The following is an 8,574-nucleotide window of genomic DNA, read 5'->3' on the forward strand; positions in this document are numbered from 1 at the left end:
GCTGTGGGTTTGTCATAGATAGCTCTTATTATTTTGAGATACGTCCCATCAATACCTAATTTATTGAGAGTTTTTAGCATGAAGGGTTGTTGAATTTTGTCAAAGGCCTTTTCTGCATCTATTGAGATAATCATGTGGTTTTTGTCTTTGGTTCTGTTTATATGCTGGATTACATTTATTGATTTGCATATGTTGAACCAGCCTTGCATCCCAGGGATGAAGCCCACTTGAAAAAGAGCCCGCATTGCCAAGTCAATCCTAAGCCAAAAGAACAAAGCTGGAGGCATCACACTACCTGACTTCAAACTATACTACAAGGCTACAGTCACCAAAACAGCATGGTACTGGTGCCAAAACAGAGATATAGACCAATGGAACAGAACAGAGCCCTCAGAAATAATGCTGCATATCTACAACCATCTGATCTTTGACAAACCTGACAAAAACAAGAAATGGGGAAACAATTCCCTATTTAATAAATGGTGCTGGGAAAACTGGCTAGCCATATATAGAAAGCTGAAACTGGATCCCTTCCTTACATCTTATACAAAAATTAATTCAAGATGGATTAAAGACTTACATGTTAGACCTAAAACCATAAAAACCCTAGAAGGAGACCTAGGCAATACCATTCAGGACATAGGCATGGGCAAGGACTTCATGTCTAAAATGCCAAAAGCAATGGCAACAAAAGCCAAAATTGACACATGGGATCTCATTAAACTAAAGAGCTTCTGCACAGCAAAAGAAACTACCATCAGAGTGAACAGGCAACCTACAGAATGGGAGAAAATTTTTGCAATCTACTCATCTGACAAAGGGCTAATATCCAGAATCTACAATGAACTCAAACAAATTTACAAGAAAAAAACAAACAACCTCATCAAAAAGTGGGCAAAGGATATGAACAGACACTTCTCAAAAGAAGACATTTATGCAGCCAAAAGACACATGACAAAATGCTCATCACTGGCCATCAGAGAAATGCAAATCAAAACCACAATGAGATACCATCTCACACCAGTTAGAATGGCCATCATTAAAAAGTCAGGAAACAACAGGTGCTGGAGAGGATGTGGAGAAACAGGAACACTTTTACACTGTTGGTGAGACTATAAACTAGTTCAACCATTGTGGAAGTCAGTGTGGCGATTCCTCAGGGATCTAGAACTAGAAATACCATTTGACCCAGCAATCCCATTACTGGGTATATACCCAAAGGATTATAAATCATGCTGCTATAAAGACACATGCACACGTATGTTTATTGCAGCACTATTCACAATAGCAAAGACTTGGAACCAAGCCAAATGTCCAACAATGATAGACTGGATTAAGAAAATATGGCACATACACACCATGGAATACTATGCAGCCATAAAAAATGATGAGTTCATGTCCTTTGTAGGGACATGGATGAAGCTGGAAACCATCATTCTGAGCAAACTATCACAAGGACAACAAACCAAACACCGCATGTTCTCACTCACAGGTGGGAATTGAACAATGAGAACACATGGACACATGAAGGGGAACATCACACACTGGGGCCTGTTGTAGGGTGGGGGGAGGGGGAAGGATAGCATTAGGAGATATACCTAATGTTAAATGATGAGTTAATGGGTGCAGCACACCAACATGGCACATGTATGCATATGTAACGAACCTGCACATTGTGCACATGTACCCTAAAACTTAAAGTATAATAAAAAAACAAAGATAAGAGAAAGCTTGCAGCTTTTTTTTTTTTTTCGAGACAGAGTCTCCCTGTCGCCCAGGCTGGAGTGCAATGGCGCGATCTCGGCTCACTGCAGGCTCCGCCCCCCGGGGTTCCCGCCATTCTCCTGCCTCAGCCTCCCAAGCAGCCGGGACTACAGGTGCCCGCCACCTCACCCAGCTAATTTTTTGTATTTTTAGTAGAGACAGGGTTTCACTGTGTTAGCCAAGATGGTCTCGATCTCCTGACCTCCGGATCCGCCCGCCTCGGCCTCCCAAAGTGCTGGGATTACAGGCATGAGCCACGCGCCCGAGCAGCTTGCAGCTTCTTAGAGATTGGTTAAGTGGTTGCGGTTGCGACCACAATGCTGATAGTGATATGGACAGTGAAGTCTCGGTTGAAGAGGTCTCAGATGGAAATGAGGAACTTACAAGAAACTGGAGCAAAGGTCACACATTTTATGCTGGATGCATTCTGTTCATGCCTTAGGGATCTGTGGAAGTTTGGATTTGAGAATGATGACCTAAGGTATCTGGTTGAAGAAATTTCTAAGCAGCAAAGTGTTCAAGAAGTGGAGTGGCTGCTTCTAACAGCCTATGCTCCCATGTGGGAACAAAGAAATGACTCAACATTGGAAATTATATTTAAACCAAAAATGGAGAGTAAAAGTTTTGAAAATTCGCAGCCTGGCTGTGTGGCAGAGAAAGAAAAAGCTATTTTGGGAGAGGAATTCAAGCAGGCTGTTGAGCAACCACTTACTAGAGATACTGGCATAACTAAAAGGGAACCAAGTGCTACTATCAAGACAATGGGGAAAAGGCCTTGAAGGCATTTTAGAGAACTTTCATTGCAGCCCCTACCACAAGGGGCCCAGAGGCCTAGGATGGAAGAATGGTTTGTAGGCCACGCCCAGGGCCCATGTCCTGTACAGCCTCAGGACACTGCTCCTTACATCCCTGACTCCAGGTCCAGCCTCAGCTCAAAGGGCCCCAGATACTGCTTATGCTACCACTCTGGAGAGCACAAGTCACCATAAGCCTTGGTGGTTTCCACGTGGTGTTAAGCCTACAGGTGCATAGAGTGCAAGAGTGAATGAGGCTTGGCACCCTCCACTTAGATTTCAGAAGATGTATGAGAAGTGGGACATGGAGTTAAGGATTATTTTAGAGCTTTAAGATTTAATGACTACCCTGCTGGGTTTGGGACTTGCATGGTGCCTGCTGCCCCCTTCTTTTGGCTGATTTCTCCCTTTTGGAATGGGAATATTTACCCAATGCCTATACCCTCATCGTATCTTGGAAGTAAATAACCTGCCTTTGATGTTACAGGCTCATGGGTGGAAGGGATTTATTTGCCTTGTCTCAGATGAGACTTTGGACTTGGGACTTTTGAGTTAATGCTGGAATGAGTTAAGACTTCGGGCAACTCTTGGGAAGGCATGGTTGTATACTGCAATGTGAGATGGATATGGGATTTGGGAGGGGCCAGGGGTAGAATGATGTAGTTTGAATATTTGTTCCCACCAAATCTCATGTTGAATTATCATCCCCAATGTGGGAGGTAGGGCCTGGTGGGAGGTGTTTGGGTCCTAGGGGCTGGTCCCTCATGGCTTGATGCTGTCTTCACAATAGTGAGTGAGCTCTCATGAGATCTGGTCATTTAAAAGTGTGTGGCACCTCCTCCTCTCTCTCTCCCTCCCTGTCTCTCTTCTCTTGCTTTCACCATATAACCTGACTGCTTCCTCTTCACCCTCCCCCATGATAAGCTTGGTGAGGCCTCCCTTGAAGGTAAGCAGATGTCAGCACCATGCTTCCCATAAAGCCTGCAGAACCACAAGCCAATTAAACGTCTATTATGTATAAATTATGCTGTATCAGGTATTTCTTTACAGCAATGCAAAGCAGACTAATACAAATTCTTTTCGGCATATACCTAATAGAATTGCTGGGTCATATGGTAACTATTACGTTTAACTTTTTTGAGGAACCACCAAACTGTTTTCCACTGTGGCTGCATTATTTTACACTGCCCCAGAAATGTCCAAGAGTTCCAATTTCTCCACGCCCTCACCAAAATTTATTGTTTTTTTGATTCTAGGTATCAAGTGGGGATAAAGCAGCATTTCATTATGGTATTGATTTACATTTCCCTAATGACTAATCATGCTGAATATCTTTCTATGTGCTTACTGGCCATTTGTAGGTCTTCTCTGAAGAAATGCTTATTCAAGTCCTTTGGCCATTTGTATTTGGGTTGTGTTTTGTTGTTTGGTTGTAACACTTCTTTAAATATTTTGAATACTAGACTCTAAGAGACACAATTTGCAAATATTTTCTCCCATTCTGTAGGGTGTCTTTCCACTTTTTGGGAGTGCTAAAAAGCAGAGCACCTCTCCTCCTCCAAAGGCACAAAAGTTTTGAATTGTGCCTTTGGAGGAGGAGAGGTGCTCTGCTTTTTAGAGTTTCCAGTTTTTCTGCTCTGTTTTTTCCCCATCTTTGTGGTTTTATCTACTTTTGGTCTTTGATGATGGTGATGTACAGATGGGTTTTTGGTGTGGATGTCCTTTCTGTTTGTTAGTTTTCCTTCTACCAGACAGGACCCTCAGCTGCAGTTCTGTTGGAGTTTGCTAGAGGTCCACTCCAGACCCTGTTTGGCTGGGTGTCAGCAGCGGTGGCTGCAGAACAGCGGATTTTCATGAGACCACAAATTCAGCTGTCTGATAGTTCCTCTGGAAGTTTTGTCTCAGAGGAGTACCTGGCCGAGTGAGGTGTCAGTCTGTCCCTACTGGGGAGTGCCTCCCAGTTAGGCTGCTTGGGGGTCAGGGACCCACTTTAGGAGGCAGTCTGTCCGTTCTCAGATCTCCAGCTGCGTGCTGGGAGAACCACTACTCTCTTCAAAGCTGTCAGACAGGGACATTTAAGTCTGCAGAGGTTCCTGCTGACTTTTTGTTTGTCTGTGCCCTGCCCCCAGATGTGGAGCCTACAGAGGCAGGCAGGCCTCCTTGAACTGTGGTGGGCTCCACCCAGTTCGAGCTTCCTGGCTGCTTTGTTTATCTAAGCAAGCCTGGGCAATGGCGGGCGCTCCTCCCCCAGCCTCGCTGCCGCCTTGCAGTTTGATCTCAGACTGCTGTGCTAGCAATCAGCGAGTCTCCGTGGGCATAGGACCCTCCAAGCCAGGTGTTCTTTGAAACCAACGAGAACAAAGACACAACATACCAGAATCTCTGGCACACATTCAAAGCAGTGTGTAGAGGGAAATTTATAGCACTAAATGCCCACAAGAGAAAGCAGGAAAGATCCAAAATTGACACCCTAACATCACAATTAAAAGAACTGGAAAAGCAAGAGCAAACACATTCAAAAGCTAGCAGAAGGCTAGAAATAACTAAAAGCAGAGCAGAACTGAAGGAAATAGAGACACAAAAAACCCTTCAAAAAATTAATGAATCCAGGAGCTGGTTTTTTGAAAAGATCAACAAAATTGATAGACTGCTAGCAAGACTAATAAAGAAGAAAAGAGAGAAGAATCAAATAGATGCAGTAAAAAATGAAAAAGGGGATATCACCACTGATCCCACAGAAATACAATCTACCATCAGAGAATACTACAAACACCTCTACACAAATAAACTAGAAAATCCAGAAGAAATGGATAAATTCCTCGACAAATACACCCTCCCAAGACTAAACCAGGAAGAAATTGAATCTCTGAATAGATCAATAACAGGAGCTGAAATTGTGGCAATAATCAATAGCTTACCAACCAAAAAGAGTCCAGGACCTGATGGATTCACAGCCGAATTCTACCAGAGGTACAAGGAGGAACTGGTACCATTCCTTCTGAAACTATTCCAATCTATAGAAAAAGAGGGAATCCTCCCTAACACATTTTATGAGGCCAGCATCGTCCTGATACCAAAGCCTAGCAGAGACATAACCAAAAAAGAGAATTTCAGACCAATATCCTTGATGAACATTGATGCAAAAATCCTCAATAAAATACTGGCAAACCGAATCCAGCAGCACATCAAAAAGCTTATCCACCATGATCAAGTGGGCTTCATCCCTGGGATGCAAGTCAACATACGCAAATCAATAAATGTAATCCAGCATATAAACAGAACCAAAGACAAAAACCACATGATTATCGCAATAGATGCAGAAAAGGCCTTTGACAAAATTCAACAACCCTTCATGCTAAAAACTCTCAATAAATTAGGTATTGACGGGACGTATCTCAAAATAATAAGAGCTATCTATGACAAACCCACAGCCAATATCATACTGAATGGGCAAAAACTGGAAACATTCCCTTTGAAAACTGGCACAAGACAGGGATGCCCTCTCTCACCACTCCTATTCAACATTGTGCTGGAAGTTCTGGCCAGGGCAATCAGGCAGGAGAAGGAAATAAAGGGTATTCAATTAGGAAAAGAGGAAGTCAAATTGTCCCTGTTTGCAGATGACATGATTGTATATCTAGAAAACCCCATTGTCTCAGCCCAAAATCTCCTTAAGCTGATTAGCAACTTCAGCAAAGTCTCAGGATACAAAATCAATGTACAAAAATCACAAGCATTCTTGTACACCAATCACAGACAAACAGAGAGCCAAATCATGAGTGAACTCCCATTCACAGTTGCTTCAAAGAGAATAAAATACCTAGGAATCCAACTTACAAGGGACGTGAAAGACCTCTTCAAGGAGAGAACTACAAAGCACTGCTCAATGAAATAAAAGAGGATACAAACAAATGGAAGAACATTCCATGCTCATGGGTAGGAAGAATCAATATCATGAAAATGGCCATACTGCCCAACGTAATTTATAGATTCAATGCCATCCCCATCAAGCTACCAATGACTTTCTTCAAAGAATTGGAAAAAACTAAAGTTCATATGGATCCCTTATCTTTCTTTCTTCTTCTGAGCCCTCCTCACTCTTCTAATCTCTTAACCAGTTCCAAACCTGCTTCCACATTTTCAGGTACCTTTATAGCAATGTCCCACTCCTCGGTACCAACGTTCTGTATTAGTCCATTCTTACATTGATACAAAGAAATATCTGAGACTGTGTAACTTATAAATAAAAGAGATTTAATTGGCTCACAGTTCTGCAGGCTTTACAGGAAGCATGGTGCTGGCACCTGTTTGGCTTCTAGCGAGGCCTCAGGAAGCTTACAATCGTGGTGGAAGGTAAAGAGAAAGCAGGCAAGTCACATGGCAAAAGCAGGAGCAAGCAAGAGAGTGAGTTGCAGGGGCAGGTGCCACACAGTTTTAAATGACCGGATCTTGTGAGAACTCACTATTGTGAAGACAGCACCAAGCCATGACGGATCCACTCCCATGACCCAGACAAATCCCACCAGGCCCCATCTCCAGCATTGGGTATTACAATTCAACATGAGATTTGGGCAGGGACAAATATCTAAAATATAACAGAATTGAAAACAGATTGAACAAACACTTGGATGAGAATGTTCACAGCAATACTATTCACAATAGTCAAAAGGTGGAAACAACCCAAATGGCTGTCAACTGATGATGAATAAACAAAATGTGGTATATATCAATACAGTGGAATATTATTCAGCTATAAAAGGAAAGGAGTATATAGTCATGCTACAATGTGGATGAACCTCAAAAACATTCTAAGTGAAAGAACAAGACACACAAGGTCATACATTTTAGGATTTCATTTATATGAAATGCCCAGAATAGGTAAATCCACAGGGACAGAAAGCAGATTAGTGGTTGTCAGGGGATGAGGGAAAGGAAGAATGGGGAGTGACTCCTTAAAAGTTATGTTGTGATGAAATGTTTTGGAACTAGATAGAGGTGAGGTGGTAGTTACATAACATTGTGAATGTACTAAATGCCACAAAATTATACTACTTTAAATGCCTTATTTTATTAATCTGCATTTCATCTGAATTATTAAAACTTATTAAAACCCAGCCTTTATATCATGGCCTAGAAGGCCCCACATGAGCTGACCTCTGCCTCTCTTTACCCTTATTTTGTTCTCCTTTCCCCCTTGTTGAGTATGCCTCAAGCTATTACTTGAACAATCTCACTTTTTTCTAAATCTTTGGTTTTGAGATTCCATTTTTCTGGGAACTCTTGCTGTTTTTCACGTGTCCATTTAAGTGGTAATTCTTTAGACAGCACTTCCCTCACCATCCAATTAATGTTACTATTTCTGTCTATCATATAGCAATTTTTGGTATCTGAAATTTCTTTATTTCTGCCTTGCCTCCACAAACTCTACTCCTGTAAATTCTGTGGGGGTAGGAAACTTGTATGTCTTATTCATCACAATTTTCAGAAGCTAAAAGAGTGTCTGGAAAAGTAGGCTTACAACAATGTGAATGAACAAACTAATGAATATGGCAGTTTTAAGTAGGAATTTACTAAGTTCAAAGAGAACTAATATGTCTCCTAAAATTCAAGTCCTATGTGGTGTCAGCATTTTCATTGTAATTGATAAAGTATTAACCAGCCATTTGAACATCTATTATATGATATGCACTGAGCTCAAATCTAGATACAGAAATGAGTAATAGGCCGGGCGCGGTGGCTCACGCTTGTAATCCCAGCACTTTGGGAGGCCGAGGCGGGCGGATCACGAGGTCAGGAGATCGAGACCACGGTGAAACCCTGTCTCTACTAAAAATACAAAAAATTAGCCGGGCGTGGTGGCGGGCGCCTGTAGTCCCAGCTACTTGGAGAGGCTGAGGCAGGAGAATGGCATGAACCCGGGAGGCGGAGCTTGCAGTGAGCCGAGATCGCGCCACTGCACTCCAGCCTGGGCGACAGAGTGAGACTCTGTCTCAAAAAAAAAAAAAAAAAAAAAAAA

The 8,574-nt window shown here is 42.3% G+C and overlaps 1 protein-coding gene across 3 annotated transcripts in view; it reads left to right on the forward strand.

The window, feature by feature from the left end:
- LOC116463292 (synaptonemal complex protein 2) overlaps positions 1-8,574 on the forward strand; it is a 100,517-nt gene that overhangs the window by 75,393 nt on the left and 16,550 nt on the right. The gene's annotated exons all lie outside the window — the stretch shown is intronic.

This window comes from Hylobates moloch, unplaced genomic scaffold (genome assembly GCF_009828535.3).
Source record: "Hylobates moloch isolate HMO894 unplaced genomic scaffold, HMol_V3 SCAFFOLD_32, whole genome shotgun sequence".
Taxonomy (NCBI): Eukaryota; Metazoa; Chordata; class Mammalia; order Primates; family Hylobatidae; genus Hylobates; species Hylobates moloch.